Genomic DNA, 18,919 nt, shown 5'->3' on the forward strand with positions numbered 1-18,919 from the left:
TGTATAAACAATGGTGGCTGGAGCTATTGAGCGCCACTTGCTTGAACATCAACAGGTGGTCAGTTTCTTCACTTTTGCAAACACCACAGATCTATTTTCAGGTTTGTAAACCCCACCAGTGCTGGTAGCCATCATCCTAGCTTTCTTATACAACCCAGGACTAACTCTCCTGGGATGGTGCTACTCACAGTCAGCTAGATCTTCCGTGGGATCATTGATCAATCAAGACAGTCACTCACAGACTGACTTGGTCTCAAAAAATCACTCAGTTGAGACTTCCTCATATATCTTTAGCCTATGTGATGTTGACAGACACAGATAACTAGGACAACAAGAGTTATGGAAACATGAAGAATTGTTCCAAGATTTTGAGAAAAGGGACCTCCAGAGCAGGGTGAGTTATAAGTTGCAATGGGACTCTAGGATGCTGAAATTGCCAGAAACTTTCGGATGTGTGTAAGGCAGGTAACAAGTAGAAAAAGCTTGGGAGAAAGGCCAGGAATACTGCACAAGGCAAGGATATAGAAGTTCTGCCAATGTCCTTTGAGTTCATTTTGTGCAATCATATTCCCGAGTTGCTGGACTTAGAGCTAATGGTTTGATGTGTTACCACTGGGAAATGGTCTTTACATGGACAGGCTTTTCCTTGACATTATACAAACATTCTTTTTAGACTGCTGGTCTTGATTCTGTAACATTATATAGCATAAGGACACAATATTCATTCTGATTTTGCAAAGTATCAAAGACAATATTCAGAAAAGACTTTGAACTTTGGATGTTTACATACTGTTGGACTTGTTTAACTGTATGGGGACCCTGAAAGCTGGCCTAAATGCAGTTTCCAGTATGAGATACCCATGAAGAATATTCTAGTTTATTTGTGAAATGTATCCTACAGGCACATGCAGTAACTACAAGTCTATAACTGGTGATAACATTTTGAGAAAGCTTTAGTGTCATTAAAAGGTGAGGTATGCCCTGTCCAGTAGAGCAGTAGGGCCATGTCATTGAAGATTAGACCAAGCCTTAGTTTCAGAACATCTCAGTTCACAGGCTTATTATAACATGAACATCTGCCATCTCACTGATTTTCTACACCACACCTTCCTCATTCTAATGGACTTAAACTCTCTAAAATGATGTGTCAAAGCCATCTTTTCTTTGACAAATGGTGTTTGTAACACGATTTAAGTAATTAATGCAGTATCATAGAATAGATAAAAATTCTTAGTAAAATTTCTTATCTCCTTCTATGCTTGACAAGTGAAAGTAAGAATTATATCATACAAACATTATTCAAAATAAATTATCATCAGGGATTTGTTCTTATGCTTAAAAAGTCTTAAAACGAAGTATTAACATATCACAGATACTTTTTCATTTATAGCAGTTTTTAAAATACAAATTGTTTATATATATTTATATCAAGTTGTAAACGATGACACAGAAGAACATTCTAATCCAGTTGTTTAACTAAGCAGTGCTTATTTGGCTAAAGAAGGTATTACTTGACAGTCAGTGACCTTTGTCAAGTACTGTATCCGTGAATTAGAAACTAGAAGAGCTAAAGAGAATTAGAGAACTCAAGTGGACTCCAACAACTTTGAATTTATAACTCCAATTAATTTATTCAATAACCTTAGACACTCAAAAATGATGCCTTATAAGGACTTGCATATTACAAAACACATGATGTGTGTGTGTGTGTGAAAAAAGAAACAAAAATATAAAATAAACACTGAAAATAATATGACATGTTAATATAACATCAAACATGAGGAAATAAATACTAAAGATTATATAATATAATACTTCACTATAATATAATAAAAATAAAATATGTTTTTTCTTAAACCAATTACTGGAGGTGAGATTGATTTTCTCCTCAGTTGTCGTGTTGTGGGTGGACAAAGGAATTGCTTGGCAGTCACGGCAGGGCTGTTAAATTTCAAGAATGATAATATCCCATCAAAATGTACAATTCGATCTTCTGCTTTATAAAACTATATTAAATGCTGTGTAAAAGAGATAGCTACACCACTTATATCTGAAGTTATAGAATGCATGAACTTATAAAGATTCTTCTGCGAAATACATCTGTCTTCCATAACGAACATTCCAGTTAATAACTGCTTATTTGTTATTGTTCATGACTAGCCTATATGCACCATGACAGATGTGATTCTTAACTTGAACACTTATCTCTAATCTTAAATAAATAGGCAGATTTGGGCACAGGGGTCCCGCTCAAACTAAGGCACCAGCCAAGGACAATACAGGCGGTAAACCTTAAACCCCTACCCAGATCTAGCCAATGGACAGAACACTCTCCACAGTAAAGTGGAGAGTGGGATATTACTTTCTCACATACTCTGGTGCCTCACCTTTGACCATGTTCCCTGGAGGGGGAGACCTGGTGGCACTCAGAGGAAGGATAGCAGGCTACCAAGAAGAGACTTGATACCCTATGAACATATACAGGGGGAGGTAATCCCCCTCAGGAACAGTCATAGGGGAGGGGAATAAGGGGAAAATGGGAGGGAGGGAAGAATGGGAGGATACAAGGGATGGGATAACCATTGAGATGTAACAAGAATAAATTAATAAAGGAGGAAAAAAATTAAATAGACCCTACCTATATAACCTTAGTCCTCATCATAAAGCTCTACCTAGGCTTAAACTCTACACTGGATCCTAGCTATAGTACTTTCCAATAGTAAGGAAATCATAAGGGGGGTTAGGAGTAAATTTTCTCTTTATTAATGAAAGCCTTCAGTTAGAAATTCATTTCTAACACCATGATAGTCTTTTTCTAAAATATCCTTCTGTTTCCCTCCACCATACACACTGCTACATTTTTCTCCATTTATTTCCTGCAATTAAAACTTCATATTCCTTAACGATATCATTCTATCTTATGCCTTGCTTCCTAATATTCCTGATCTGTTGAAATGTGACCCAAAATGTACATAAACACAAATCCACATCTATCTATCTATCTATCTATCTACCTACCTACCTACCTATCTATTTATCTATCATCTCTATATATTTATGCCTTTCTACCCATGATCTATATATCTATGTATATGTGTATATATCATTTACATAACATTATATCATATATTTATATGCCTCTCTCTCTCTCTATGTATTACAGTCTTGATTTATCCTGTTTTTGATTCATAAGATCAGCATCCCATTGACAGTTAATACTTTTTTTATCCCCCATGGTACATTTAGATGCTAGTATTCTTGAGCTAGAAAATTGAGTATATAATTTAGAGAAACATTCATTCCAAAGCCTTTTAAAACAAAGTGTAACTCTGACCTCCTCTTCTTTATGTTTTCTCTTCTGTTTCTTCTGGATGGGGGAATAACTCTGTTTATTGGTGAAACATGCACGAAACGTGTTCTCATAGCATCGATCTGAAAGAGATTGTGTAAGGAGTTTATGAAATTCAAACAACATGAAATATTTGAATCATTCTATCCAAATGAAAAGTACACCTATGAGTTTTTGCATATTTTATATACACTCCCAATTTTAGAATAAGTTACAACTTTGTTAAATTAGTTTAAGGTTCCAGAGCCCAGACTATTCAGATTCCTTCACTAAGTGGCTTAGGCCTACTTCTGCTGTCCCTAAAGTTCCAGAACCAGATTCAAGATGCTTACTTCCTCCTGGAGCCATGTAGGATAGCTGTGAACTTTTTCCTCGGTCCTGGCCTGGATAAGTCTCCTACATCAACATAGAGCCCTGGATTTTCCTTCAGCATGCTAGGCAGAATGACCTCCTGTGCAAACGAGAGACCATACCTTCTAGACATTAGGCCCACTAATGGCAATTGGCACTGTCCAAGACAGTGTGAGAGGCACTCATTCCACCGGTTACGCCTATTTACACTTCTTGGGACTGTTTTTCTGTTGGCTAAGCTTCATCTGCATGGCTCCATGTCTACTGACACAAGAAACTCACTCTACACATTCAACATATCTTTCTCTTTGGACGTCCTATTATGTGATCAATATTTTTTGATAGGATACTATAGTTTGTTAGATGGATGTTTTTTCCTCCTTTTCATGTTTTCAAGGCATTGAATGTTTCAGTAGAGGCATGATTAGGAGGGGGCTAATTCCAGAGAAGGTTAAGCTACAAGTTTTTTTCTGTATCACTGATGCTGAGGGACACAAATGATACAGAAAGATAGGGCTAAACTTCAGGACAAAGAATTCCATAGAATGATTCTAGATCCAAGCAAATCTAAAGTAATAGAAATCAGGGCTAAAACTAATAAAATATTTTAATTTTCAAAAATTAATGAAATGAAAACATTGATTGTGTAAATATGAATGAGATTATAAAATATCATTATCCAAGTGAGAGGGAAGACACAAATTAGCAAAATAAAAGATGAAAAGGGGATATGACAGCCAGTTCCAATGTAATTCAGAAATTACAAATACATTGTTTAAAATTCTCCATTCCATATCATTTTAAAGTCTGAATGCAATGATTTCCATGATGTGATCAATATTTTTGGATAAGATACTGTAGTTTGCTAGTTGGGTGGATTTTTCCTCCTTTTCATGTTTTCAAGTTATTTTATGTTTCAGTAGAGGCATTATTAGGATGGGGCTAATTTTCAAAAATTAATACAATGAAAATTTGATTATTTTCTAAAACTCCTAATAAGACATTGACAAGCTGAGACTGGAGACAGAATACTAAATTTACCAGCACATACTAATCTCTTCCAGAGGATCCTGGTCACTCCCCAGAATCCATATGAAAGCTCACAACTGTCTGCAAGTCCAATTCCAGGGAATCTGATGCTGTCTTCTAGCCTCTCAGCATATCAGGAACACTTGTGATGTACAAAATATACACTCAGACAAAATATCCATATGTGTAAAAATAAAGAAGGATATTGGCAAAGTGAATTTAAGATCACCAGAAAAAGATTACTCATCATGATCAAGTCAGCTTCACCCAGAGTGCAACGAGAGATCAGTGTATGGGCATAAATAAATATTACTCATCACATAGATATCATGAAAGAAATCACATAGTCCTCTCAACATATGCATGGAAGATTACTGACAAAATTCAACATTTGTACATTAATGAAAAAAGTCAAGGAAAGACTAAATAGTGATGGAGAATACACCAAAATACACTAGCCATATACATAAACCTATGATCTACATTTTGGTAACTGAAGGAAAAAAATCAAAGTATTTCAATTAATTTGGGAAACAAGACAGTGACTGTTCACTCTTCCCATATGTGTACAGCAAAGGGCTGAAGTACTAGCTAAAGCAATAAGGCAAGAAGAAAATTAAAGGTTACAAACAGCAAAAGAACTCAAGTTGCCACTACTTATAGATGGTAGGAGAAGATAGATTTGGATGGATAATAATAAAAATATAATAATAAAATTATAGTAGCTATATACAACAAGCCTGCAATTTACATCTTGGTAAATGAATAAAAACAATTAAAATATCCCCACTAAGTTGGGAAACAAGAACTATCTTGTTCACCCTCTCCATATGTATTCAATAAAAAGATAAAGTTCTGCCTAGAGCAAGAAGACAAAAAGGAAATTAAAGTTACAGAGAGTTAAAAAACTCAAAATGCCCCTACTTGAAGATGGTAGTATGTTTTCACCTGTAAAGACTATGAAGAGTCCACAAAAATTTTACAGCTGAAAATTACTTTAGTAAATTATTAGATTACAAAAGAAAAGATTCCCATTCAAAAGCACTAGGGTGTAGAATCAACCTATGTATCCATGAGAAGATGAATGGGTGAGGAAAATGTGGTAGACATATAATGTAATATTACTTACCTACAAAAAGAAATGAAATAATAATAATTGCAAATAAATCAATGTAATTAGAAAAAGCTTTACTCACTTATGGTAGCCAGGATCCAAAAAACAAATTTTGTATGTTTCCCTTGTGTGTAGATCCTAGAATCATGTATGATTAACTTAGGTGACATTAGGAACCCAATTAATTAGATATAGTCTATTGTGGAGGAACCCATTGAGAGGGAGATACTAAAAAATAAGTAAAATCAAATCAGAGAAGGGTAATACTGAGTGTTGATAGATTCAATTGTGGAGGGGTTGGACGTTAAGGAGTGATAATGGAATGATTAGTAAAAATAAGGGGCTATGAAAAAAGGGATATAGAAACATATGCTCCTGCAGATCAAGTAAAATCTAATTAGAGAGGTGGTAGAACACGGGTGAGAAGAAATAACACTGGGGGAACACTCTCAGCTAAGGGTTTAAGTGGCAATGAAGGTTAGAGAATAAATGAGAGCAGGGAGTAAGTATTAGGTAAACATACTTTAAGGCTATATGAAGCCTTGTGGAAACTAGTTTGTAAGATAGTTCAAAATATGTTCTAAAGGGAGATCCAAGATGGCGGCAAGCAGTGTGAACCATGTTTGAAAGCTCTAGTGAACAATTCAGGGAATTGCACAGATTTCTGAGCCAGGAACACCAAGGTCCCCACACCATGGCAGCAAAAGTGCTCCACAGTTCAGAGGGACCAGGGTGCAGAGGACCTGCCTGCCCCTGCACAAGGGAGGAGCATGGACTTTCTCAGACCAGAGCAGCAGCAGCAGAGACAGCAGTGTCACCAGTGGCACCAGTGGCACCAGCGGCATCAGCGGCTGCAGCGACACCAGTGGCAGTGGCTGAGGTTTGCAGCTCAGAGCCTCCCAGTGGAGGTGATTGGTGTGGTGGACGGTGGAAGTTGCTGTGGGAGAGGAGAGTCTGGACAGGATTTGGGTCGCGTGGTGGCTTGAGACCTAAACTGGACTCAGCAGACAGTTCAGGCCCAGTGTCCTGGGTTTGCTCAGCGAGCTGTGCCGTGGAGAAGCTGGCTCAGCTCAGCAAGCAATTCTGCCCAAGGCACAGCTCCCCTGCTGTGACGCAGGCTGGTGGGAGCGCTCAGTTCCACCCTAGGTGCTTGCTCAGCGCAGTCGCAGTTCTCCTGCTGTGACACAAGCTGGGTGGAGTGCTCAGTTCCACCCTAGGCACTTGCTCAGTGCAGTCGCAGTTCTCCTGCTGTGGTAGATGGTTCAGGCCCCGAGAAACTAGCTGAGCTCGACGAGTGGTTCAGGCCCAGTATCCCTGGCTGGACTTGGCAGGGGATCCAAAAGGCTGTGGATACCTTGGCATGATCCAGCTCTCATTCAGAGACCCAGAAGATTGCAGGACCCACAGCAAAGGGGAGCTGAGGATTCATGGCGATGAGAGCCCAAAACAACAGGGCTAACTTCCTGCCATCCACACCAGTGAAGTATCAGGGCTTCCAGCCTACGGAAATCGTGAGAAAACAAGTGAATCTATCATCAGACTCCCTCCACCCAACTCTGGAAGTTACCCAACAAAAACAGAGACGGCAAGGTGTCTAAAGGACAGCATAAAAGCATATGCAAAAATCCCCAAAACAACATGGCATCTCCAGTTTCCAGCTATCCCAAAGAAAACAACCCAGAGAACTCAAATACAACAGAAACACAAGAAAATGACCTCAAATCCTTGGTAATGAGGATGATAACGGAGGAAAACAATAAAATTCGAAATCATATGCACGAAGACGCAGCCAAGCAGGTGCGAGACATAAAAGAAGCACATAGAGTGGAACTGGAAAATTTTCAGGAAAATGTAAACAACAAGATGAAAGAAATAAAAACATCCATTCAAGATATGAAGATGAAAATGGATTCAATGATAAACACACAGACAGAAGAAAAATGAGAACGTGTGGCCTCAGAGAAGAAGGCGAATGACACAGTGCTGAGCTTTTCTAACAGAATCCAAGAGATGGAAGAACGAATCTCAAGTCTAGAAGATACAATCACAGATCTTGAAGCAACCATTAAAGAAAATGCCAAATCTGGAAAACTCTTGACACAAAACATCCAAGAAATTAAGGACACCATGAAAAGAAGAAATCTGAGGATAATAGGCATTGAAGAAAGAGAAGATATCAGACTCCAAGGCCTAGAAACTATTCTCAACAAAATCATAGAAGAAAATTTCCCCAATCTAAAGAAAGAGATGCCTATAAACATACAAGAGGCATACAGAACACCAAATAGAATGACCAGAAAAGAAAAACTGCCCGTCACATAATAATCAAAACACAAAACATACAAAACAAAGAAAAAATATTAAAAGCTGCAAGGGAAAAGGGCCAAATAACATTTAATGGCACACCTATCAGAATTACACCCAACTTCCCAGCAGAGACTATCAAAGCCAGAAGGGCCTAACAGAGATCCTGCAAAGCCTAAGAGACCACAGATGCCAAGCCAGACTACTTTACCCAGCAAAACTATCAATAACCATTGATGGAGAAAACAAAATATTCTATGATAAAACCAAATTCAAACAGTACCTATCCACAAATCCAGCTTTACAGAAGGTACTAGAAGGAAAACTCCATCCCAAAGGGTCAAGCTACAACCAAAACTACTCAGGAAATAGATAACTATACCATAGCAAATACACAACCACACAAACACTCAACTGGAACCAACATCAAAATTAAGACTCTTAACAGTAGCTGGTCATTAATATCTCTCAACATCAATGGTCTCAATTCTCCAATAAAAAGACACAGACTACCTGAATGGGTGCATAAACAGGATCCAACATTCTTCTGCATTCAAGAAACACATCTCACCCATAATGATAGGCATTACCTGAGGATAAAATTTGGAAAAAAATATTCCAAGCAAATGGTCACAAGAAGCAAGCAGGCATAGCCATTTTAATATCGAACAAAATAGACTTTCAACCAAGATTAATCAAAAGGGATGAGGACGGACACTTCATACTCATCAAAGGTAAAGTCAACCAAGATGACATCACAATTCTGAACATCTATGCTCCCAATACAAGGGCACCCACATTTGTAAAAGATCTGCTAAAAAGGCTTAAACCACACATCGATCCCCGCACAATAATAGTGGGAGACTTCAACACCCCACTCTCACTGAAGGACAAGACATTGAAACAGAAACTAGGCCGAGAAAAACCATCATTAACCAATGCCATGGGTCAAATGGATCTAACAGATATCTATAGAACCTTTCACCCAAATAAGAAAAAATATACCTTCTTCTCTGTACCCTATGAAACCTTCTCCAAAATTGATCACATCGTAGTTCACAAAGAAAGCTTTAACAGATACAAGAGGATTGAAATAATACCTTGTATCCTATCAGATCATCATGGACTTAGGCTGCAATTCAACAACAACAGAAATAACAAAAAGCCTACACGTATATGGAAACTAAACAACTCTCTGCTAAATGACACCTGGGTCAGGGAAGAAATAAAGAAAGAAATCAAGGAGTTTCTGAAATTCAATGAAAATGAAGGAACAACGTACCCAAATTTGAGGGACACATTGAAAGCAGTGCTAAGAGGAAAATTCATAGCACTAAGTGCCTTTAAAAAGAAATTGGAAGCATCACACATAAGCACCTTAACGACACAACTGGAAGCCCTAGAAAAAAAAGAAGCAGAAACACCCAAAAGGAGTAGATGTCTGGAAATAATCAAACTCAGGGGTGAAATTAACAAATTAGAAACTAAGAAAACAGTCCAAAGAATCAACAAAACCAAGAGCTGGTTCTTTGAGAAAGTCAACAAGATAGACAGATCATTAGCCAAACTAATTAAAAGGCAGAGAAACAGTATTGAAATCAACAAAACCAGAAATGAAAAGGGAGACATAACAACAGACACTGAATAAATACAAAGAATCATAAGATCCTACTTTGAAGGCATATATGCCACAAAAATTGAAAATCTAAGGGAAATGGACGATTTTCTTGATCAATTTCACTTGCCAAAGTTGAGTGAAGAACAGATAAACAAGCTAAATAGTCCCATTTCCCCTACAGAAATAGAAGCAATCATTGATAGTCTCCCAACCAAAAAAAGCCCAGGGCCAGATGGTTTCAGTGCAGAATTCTACCAGACCTTCAAGGGCGAGCTAATACCGATACTCTTCAAGCTACTCCAAAAGATAGAAAGGGATGGAGCACTATCGAATTCATTCTATGAGGCCATAGTCTCATTGATACCTAAACCTCACAAAGACTCAACAAAGAAAGAGAATATCAGACCAATTTCTCTGATGAACATCGATGCAAAAATACTAAATAAAATACTTGCAAAATGAATACAAGAGCACATAAGAAATATCATTCATCATGACCAAGAAGGCTTCATTCCAGGCATGCAGGGATGGTTTAATATACAGAAATCCATCAATGTAATCCACCATATAAACAAACTGAAAATAAAAAACCACATGATCATCTCTTTAGATGCAGAGAAAGCATTTGATAAATTCCAACACCCATTAAAGTTTTAGAGAGTTCGGGAATACAAGGCACTTTCCTCAACATAATAAAGGCTACATATAGGAAGCCAATAGCCAAAATCAAAGTAAATGGTGAGATACTCAAGGAAACTCCTCTAAAATCAGGAACAAGGCAAGGCTGCCCACTCTCTCCATATCTCTTCAATATAGTATTCGAAGTTCTAGCCAGAGCAATAAGACAACAAAAGGAGATCAAGGGCATCCAAATGGGAAAGGAGGAAGTCAAATTATCCCTATTTGCATATGATATGATAGTCTACATAAGTGACCTCAAAATTCCACCAGAGAACTCCTACAGCTGATAAACACCTTCAGCAAATTGGCTGGATACAAAATTAACTCAAAAAAATCTGTAACCTTCCTATACACAAATGACAAGCTTGTAGAGGAAGAAATTAGGAAAACTACACCCTTCACATTAGCCACAAGCAATATAAAGTACTTAGGAGTTACTCTAACTAAGCAAGTGAAGGACGTGTTTGATAAAAATTTCAAAACTCTGAAGAAAGAGATTGAAGATGACATGAGAAGATGGAATGATCTTCTTTGCTCATGGATCAGGAGAATTAACATAGTAAAAATGGCCATCCTACCAAAGGCAATCTACAGATTCAATGCAATCCCTATCAAAATACCTACACAATTTTTAAATACATTGAAAGTTCAATTCTGAACTTCATATGGAAAAACAAAAAACCCAGAATAGTTAAACAATCTTGTACAATAAAAGGTGCTCCAGAGGAGTCTCCATACCTGATCTCAAACTGTACTATAAAGCAATAGTAATTAAAACAGCATGTTACTGGCACAGCAACAGGCTGGTTGATCAGTGGAATTGAATCGAAGACCCAGATATGAATCCACACACATATGGTCACTTGATTTTTGACAAAGAAGCCAAATCCATTCGATGGAAAAAGGATAGCATCTTGAACAAATGGTGCTGGTCTAACTGGATATCTATGTGTAAAAAAATGCAACTGGGCCCATATTTGTCACCTTGTACAAAACTCAAATCCAAGTGGATTAAAGACCTCAACATAAAACCAGAGACACTAAGTCACTTAGAAGAAAAAGTGGGGAAGATCCTGGAACATATTGGCACAGGAGACCATTTCCTGAACAGAACACCAACAGCCCAGGCCTTAATGTCAGCAATTAATAAATGGGACCTCATGAGGCTGAGAAGCTTCTGTAAGGCAGGAGACACTGTCAAAAGAACAAAATGCCATCCTACAGACTGGGAAAAGACTTCACCAACCCTACATCTGACAAAGATCAAATATCCAAAATATATAAAGAACTCAAGAAATTAAACACCACCAAACCAAAGAACCCAACTGAGAAATGGGGCTTGGAACTAAAAAGGGAATTCTCAACAGAGGAATATCAAATGGCTGAGAAACACTTAAAAAATGCTCAACCTACTTAATAATCAGGGAAATGCAAATCAAAACAACTCTGAGATTTCATCTTACACCCATCAGAATGGCTAAGATAAAAAAATTCAAGCGATACCACATGCTGGCGAGGATGTGGGGAGAGAGGAACACTCCTTCATTGTTGGTGGGAATGCAAACTAGTACAACCACTTTGGAAATCTATCTGGTGCTATCTCAGAAAAAAGGGAATAGGGCTTCCTCAAGACCCAGCTATTCCACTCCTTGGAATACACCCAGAAGATGCTCCAGCACACAACAAGAACATTTGCTCAACCATGTTCATAGCAGCCTTATTCATAATAGCCAGAACATGGAAACAGCCTAAGTGTCCCTCAATAGAAGAATGGTTAAAGAAACTGTGGTACATATACACTATGGAATACTATTCAGCTATTAAAAACACAGAATTCCCGAAATTTGTGGATAAATGGATTGAGCCAGAAATGATCATAATGTCTGAGTTAACCCAGAAGCAGAAAGACTCAAATGGTATATACTCACTTATATCTGCATATTAGCCCAAGGGGCATGTCCCAAGAAAGCCTTCACTTACCAGGAAACTGAGACAGAGGGGACGACATTCTAGTGGGACTCTAGATGAGAGAATCATGGGAGAATGGCAAAGTAGAAGGATCCAGAGGGTCCTAGAAGCCTACAAGTAGAACATTATGATAGGCAGATTTGGGCCCAAGGGTCCCGCTCAAACTAAGGCACCAGCCAAGGACAATACAGGCGGTAAACCTTAAACCCCTAGCCAGATCTAGCCAATGAACAGAACACTCTCCACAATAGAGTGGAGAGTGGGATATTACTTTCTCACATACTCTGGTGCCTCACCTTTGACCATGTCCCCTGGAGGGGGAGACCTGGTGGCACTCAGATGAAGGACAGCAGGTTACCAAGAAGAGACTTGATACTCTATGAGCATATACAGGGGGAGGTAATCCCCCTCAGGAACAGTCATAGGGGAGGGGAATAAGGGGAAAATGGGAGGGAGAGAAGAATGGGAAGATACGAGGGATGGGATAACCATTGAGATGTAACAAGAAAAAATTAATAAAGGAGAAAAAAAGAAATTACAAAAAAATATGTTCTAAAAAGAGTTTATTCAGTGGTACCTGAAATGTGTTCCCTCCCCTTGGAAGGGATGAATTTTAAGTGAAACATCAAGAATCATAAACAAGCTACCTCCTTATGAGTTATTGGTCAAGGAGGCTTCCCAAATAATAATGACACCCCTAATGAACACAGGCTATTGCTACAGATCTGGTTGGTTTTTATAACTACATGTTGAAGCCTTCTCTCTGAAGACATCTCACAGTCTGATTGCAAGATAATCAGAAAACAATCCATAACTGACAAGAAAACTCTGGATTTCATAACATTAGCAGATGTGTTTCAGGACACTGGTGGTGAAATACATTAAAGTTCTTATTTGGGCCTTTCATATGACAACACTGAACAGACAGGAATGCTTTCCACAATAAAAAACCAACCAAGTCCTGAATGGATGTGAGACTTGTTCCACAGAATCCTGATTGTCTGATGCTGGAATCTGATCAAAGCTTTTGCTTGGAAAAATCATAGGCTATCTTAGGGCAATGTACTGGTGATATTTTTTATTTGTATTTATACCCATAGGTTTGTTGTTCTCTCAACTTTGGTCTGAGGATTATTTTTCACATAAATCATTGGTTAATGCAGAGACTCCAAATTATTCAATGTGATAAGAATAACTTTAGGGGAGTGCTCCTAGGCAGACCGGCCATTTGTATTAACCTCATGGAAGATTAGAAAACATTGAGGAAGAATAGATAGAAAAAAGTATATGAGTCTAAATCTGGACTGAAGTCCTTTGAAATGTATTACTTAATTCACAACAAAGCTGATGAACAGATCAACTCATAGTGGCTCTGTGTCTTACAATAGACTTGCATAAGATCAAGTTTTATGCTGGCTAGTCAATACTCCATCATGAATAAGGAAGCACCTCCCAAGGCCCCAGTGCTAGCTTAGGAGCAATTGGTAATTGATGGTTCTGAAAGGAGGGGACCAATTTATCTTTTGGGTTGTGGCTCTGGTCAGGTTGGTCATATCCCAGTAGATGTCTTTAAACACATTTACACTAGGGCAGATCTAATTAGACTCAGTTCTTGCTTAGTAACATTTTACACAGGACATTAAGCCCAGAATAAAAAGTTTGATGAGGACCAGCATCAGTTGGAGGGAGTTGGTGATATATGAAAGTTTCAAAGAATGAATAAAACTAGTATTTAAACATTTGATATATTAATTCTAAGATAAAAAATATTTAATATATTTTGCCTATGACATATTATGGTGAAAGCAGCATACATTATTTGATTTAAATGTAAAAGGTTGTGTACAAATGGTCTCCTTGTTTTTCTACCACTTTGCTGTTCCTGCTCTTCTTCTGAGGTCTGCTTTTGGCTTTTCATGACAGATTCTGTTGGAAAGTTCACATATTTAGCTAAGTTAACTACAATGAATATATAAGATAAAAATCTATTCATTGTTATAATGAATAAAATTTAGGCACAAGAAAGCATTTTCAAACACCGACTAAGTGAATGCATAAACATAACCCAACATTCTTCTGCATTCAAGAACCACATCTCACCCACAAGGAAAGACATTACCTCAGAGTAAAAGGATGGGGAAAATATTCCAAGCAAATGGTCACAAGAAGCAAGCTGACATAGCCTTTCTAATATCTAATAAAATAGACTTTCAACCAAAATTGATCAAAAGAGATGAGGAAGGACGCTTCATTCTCATCAAAGATAAAGTCAACCAAGAAGACATCACAATTTTGAACATCTACATTTGTAAAGGAACTACTAACAAAGGTTAAACCACTCACTGATTCCATGCATTAATAGTGGGAGACTTCAACATCCCACTTTCATTGAAGGATAGGTCTTTGAAACAGAAACTAAACTTGGAAATAACTTCATTAATCAATGTTATAAATCAAATGGATCTAATAGATATTTACAGAATTTTTCACCCAAAAGCAAAGAATTTTTCTTCTTCTCAGCACCCCATGAAACCTTCTCTAAAATTGATCACTTGTAGGTCACAAAGCAAGCCTCAACAGATACAAGAAGATTGAAATAATACCTTGTATCCTATCAGAACACCATGGTCTAAGGCTGGATTTCAGCAACAACAGAAATAACAAAAAGCCTATATACACATATGGAAACAAAATTCTGTACTTAATGACACCAGAAACAGGGAAGAAATAAAGGAAGAAATACAACACTTCTTAAAATTCAGTGAAGGAACAGCATACGCAAATTTGTGGGACACAGTGAAAGTGGTGTTAAGAGGAAAATTCATAGCACTAAGCACCTTTAGAAAGAAAGTGGAAACATCCCACATAAACAACTTAATGATACATCTGGAAGCCCTAGGGGAAAAAAAAGAAGCAGAAACACCGAAGAGGAGTAGACGTCTGGAAATAATAAAACTCGGGGCTGAAATCAATAAGTTAGAAACAAAAAGAACAATTCAAGGAAACAACAAAACCAGGACCTGCATCATTGAGAAAATCAACAAGATAGACAAACCTTAGGCAAACTAACTAAAAGACAGAGAAACCCTATCCAAATAAACAAAATCAGAAATGAAAAGGGAGACATGACTACAGACCCTGAAGACATACAGAGAATCATAAGAACCCATTTAAAGGCATTTATGCCACAAAATTTGAAAATCTAAGGGAAATGGACAATTTTCTTGATCAATGCCATTTCCTAAAATTGAATCAAGATCAGATAAACAAATTAAAAAGCCTTATTTTGCCTATAGAAATAGAAGCAATCATTGATAGTCTCCCAAATAAAAACAGCCCAGGGCCAGATGGTTTCATTGCTGAATTCTACCAGAACTTCAAAGAGGAGCTAATACCGATATTCTTCAAGCTACTCCAAAGGTAGAAATGGATGGAACATTACCAAATTCTTTCTATGAGGCCTAAACCCCACAAATACCTAACAAAATAGAGAATTTCAGACCAAGTTCTCTTATGAACTTCGATGCAAAAATACACAATAAAAGACTCGCAAAAATGAATACAAGAACATGTCAAAGACATCATTCAACCTGACCAGGCAGGCTTCATTCCAGGCATGAAGAGGCGGTTTAATATATGGAAACCCATCAATGTAATCCACCACATATACAAACTGAAAGATTAAAAACCACATGATCATCTCTTTACATACAGAAAAAGCACTTGACAAAATCCAACACTCATTCTTGTTTAAAGTTCTGGAGAAATAGGGAATTCAAGGCACAAACCTAAACATAATAAAGGCTATATACAGCAAGCCAATAGCTCACATCAAATTAAATGGAGCGATACTCAAGAAAATTCCTCTAAAATTGGGGGCCAGACAAGACTGCCCACATTCTCCAAATCTCTTCAATATAGTTGTTGAAGTTCTAGCCAGAGCAATAAGACATCAAAAGGAGATCAAGGGGATCCAAATGTGAAAGGAAGAAGTGAAATTATCCCTATTTGCAGATGATATGATAGTGTATATAAGTGACCTGCAAATTTCCACCAGGGAACTCCTACAGCTGATAAACACCTTCAGCAAATTGGCTGGATACAAATTTAACTCAAAAAAGCCAGTAGCCTTCTTATATACAAATGACAAACATACAGAGGAAGAAATTAGGAAAACTAAACCCTTCATGATAGCCACAAGCAATATAAAATATCTAGGAGTAACTCTAACCAAGCAAGTGAAGTACTTGTTTGAAAATAACTTTAAATCTCTGAAGAAAAAGATTGAAGATGACATCAGAAGATGGAGGAATATACCTTGTTTGTGGACCAGGGGAATTAACATAATAAAAATGGCCATCTTACCAAAAGCAATTTACAGATTCAATGCAATCCCTATAAAAATACTTACAAAATACTTTGAAGACATTGAAAGATCAATTCTCAACTTCATATAGCAAAATAAAAAGCCCAGAATAGCAAAGGCAATCCTATAAAATAAAAATCCTCAGTAAGAAACTCCATACCTGATATCAAGCTGTACTATAGAGCAACAGTAATTAAGACAGCATGGTGCTGGCTGATCAGTGCAATCGAATAGAAGACGCAGAGATGAATCCACACACATTTGTTCACTTGATTTTTCACAAGAAGCCAAATCTATTCAATGGAAAAGCAATAGCATCTTCAATAAATGGTGCTAGTCTAACTGGATGTCTACATGTAGAAAAATGCAATTTGTCACCATGCACACTCAAGTCCAAGTGGATTAAAGATCTCAACATAAAAAGAGACATTAAATTAGAGGAAAATTAGATGAAAAAGTGGGGAAAGTCCTGGAACACATTGGCATAGGAGACAACTTTCTGAACAGAACAACAACAACCCAGGCCTTAAGGTCAACAATTAATAAATGGGACCTCATAAGGCTGAGAAGCTTCTGTAAGGCAGGAGACACTGTTAACATAACAAAATGACAGGCTACAAACCAGGAAAAGATCTTCACCAACCCTATATCTGACAAAGGTCTAATATACAAAATATATAAAGAACTCCAGAAATTAAATACCACCAAACCAAATAACCCAATTGAGAAATAGGGCTCAGAATTGAACAGAGAATTCCCAAGAGAGGAACATTGAATGGCTGAGAAACACTTAAAGAAATGTTCAACGTTATTAGTCATCAGAGATATGCAAATCAAAATGACTCTGAGATTCCACCTTACACCTATCAGAATGGCTAAGATAAAAAACTCAAGTGACACCACATGCTGGGGAGAATGTGGAGAAAGAGGAACACTCCTTCATTGCTGGTGGGAATGCAAACTGGTACAATCATTTTGGAAATCTATCTGGTGTTTTCTCAGAAAAGTGGGAAAAGGGCTTCATCAAGACCCAGCTATTCTACTCCTTGGAATATATGCAGAAAATGTTCCACCATACAACAGGGATGTATGCTCAACCATCTTCATAGTGGCCTTATTCATAAAAGCCAGAACCTGGAAACAGCCTAACTGTCCCACAGTAGAAGAATGGATAAAGAAACTCTGGTATATTTACACTATGGAATAATACTTAGCTGTTAAAAACAAGGAATTCATGAAATCTGTGGACAAGTGGATTGAACTAGAAATTATCATAATGAGCGAGTTCACCCAGAAGCAGAAAGAGTCAAGTGGTATATACTCACTTATAACTGGACACTAGGCCAAGGGGCATGCCCCATGAAAGTCTTAACTTACCAGGAAAGTGGGTCAGAAGGAAGGACATCGTATTGAAACTTTAGGTGAGAGAAGCATGGGAAATTGGGGAAATAAAAGGATCCAGAGGGTTCTAGAAACCTACAAGAAGAACATTATGATGGGCAGATCTGGGCCCAGGGGTCCTGCTCAAACTATGGCACTAGCCAAAGACAATACATGCAGTAAACTTTGAACCCTTACCCAGATCTAGTCAGTGGACAGGACATTCTCCACATTTGAGTGGAAAGTGGGGTCTGACTTTCACCTGAACTCTGGTGCCCCATATTTGACCATTTCATCTTGATGGGGAGACCTGGTGGCACTCAGAGGAAGGATAGCAGTCTACCAAGAAGATACTTGATACACTATGAGCATATACAAGGGGAGAAGGTCCCCCTTAGTCACAGTCATAGGGGAGGGGAATAGGGTGAAAGTGGGAGGGAGGGAGGAATATGAAGATAGAAGGGATGGGATAACAATTGAGATGTAATATGAATGAATTAATAAATAAATAGTGGTGAAAAAGGTGATGAATCTAAAAAGCTCCTAGCACAAAACATCTAAACATCAGAAATGTTATGAAAATATGAGACCTAAGAATAGTAAGAAAAGAAAAAAGAAGATTCCAGGCTCCAAGGACCAGGAAATATTTTTAACAAAAATCATAGAAAAAAATGTCCCAACCTAAAGAAATTGATGTATATAAATATACAAGAGGTTACAGAACACCAAATAGAATGGAACAGAAAAGAACATCTTCTG

At 37.6% G+C, this 18,919-nt stretch overlaps 1 protein-coding gene across 2 annotated transcripts in view; it reads right to left on the reverse strand.

Annotated features, from left to right (window-relative positions):
* Nucleotides 1–1,717: 1,717 nt before the first annotated feature.
* LOC311590021 (uncharacterized protein) overlaps nucleotides 1,718–18,919 on the reverse strand; it is a 77,462-nt gene continuing 60,260 nt past the window's right edge. The window contains exons 12-14 of one of the 2 annotated variants that reach the window (XM_084768799.1): nucleotides 16,941–17,073; nucleotides 3,335–3,432; nucleotides 1,718–1,941 (exon numbers count right to left, since the gene is read on the reverse strand). The gene's annotated coding sequence lies outside the window, so the exon portion shown is untranslated. The remainder of the gene's footprint in view (nucleotides 1,942–3,334; nucleotides 3,433–16,940; nucleotides 17,074–18,919) is intronic. The other variant, XM_084768798.1, reaches the window with a different exon arrangement.

Source organism: Acomys minous (genome assembly GCF_964271855.1).
Source record: "Acomys minous genome assembly, chromosome: 2".
NCBI classification, from domain to species: domain Eukaryota; kingdom Metazoa; phylum Chordata; class Mammalia; order Rodentia; family Muridae; genus Acomys; species Acomys minous.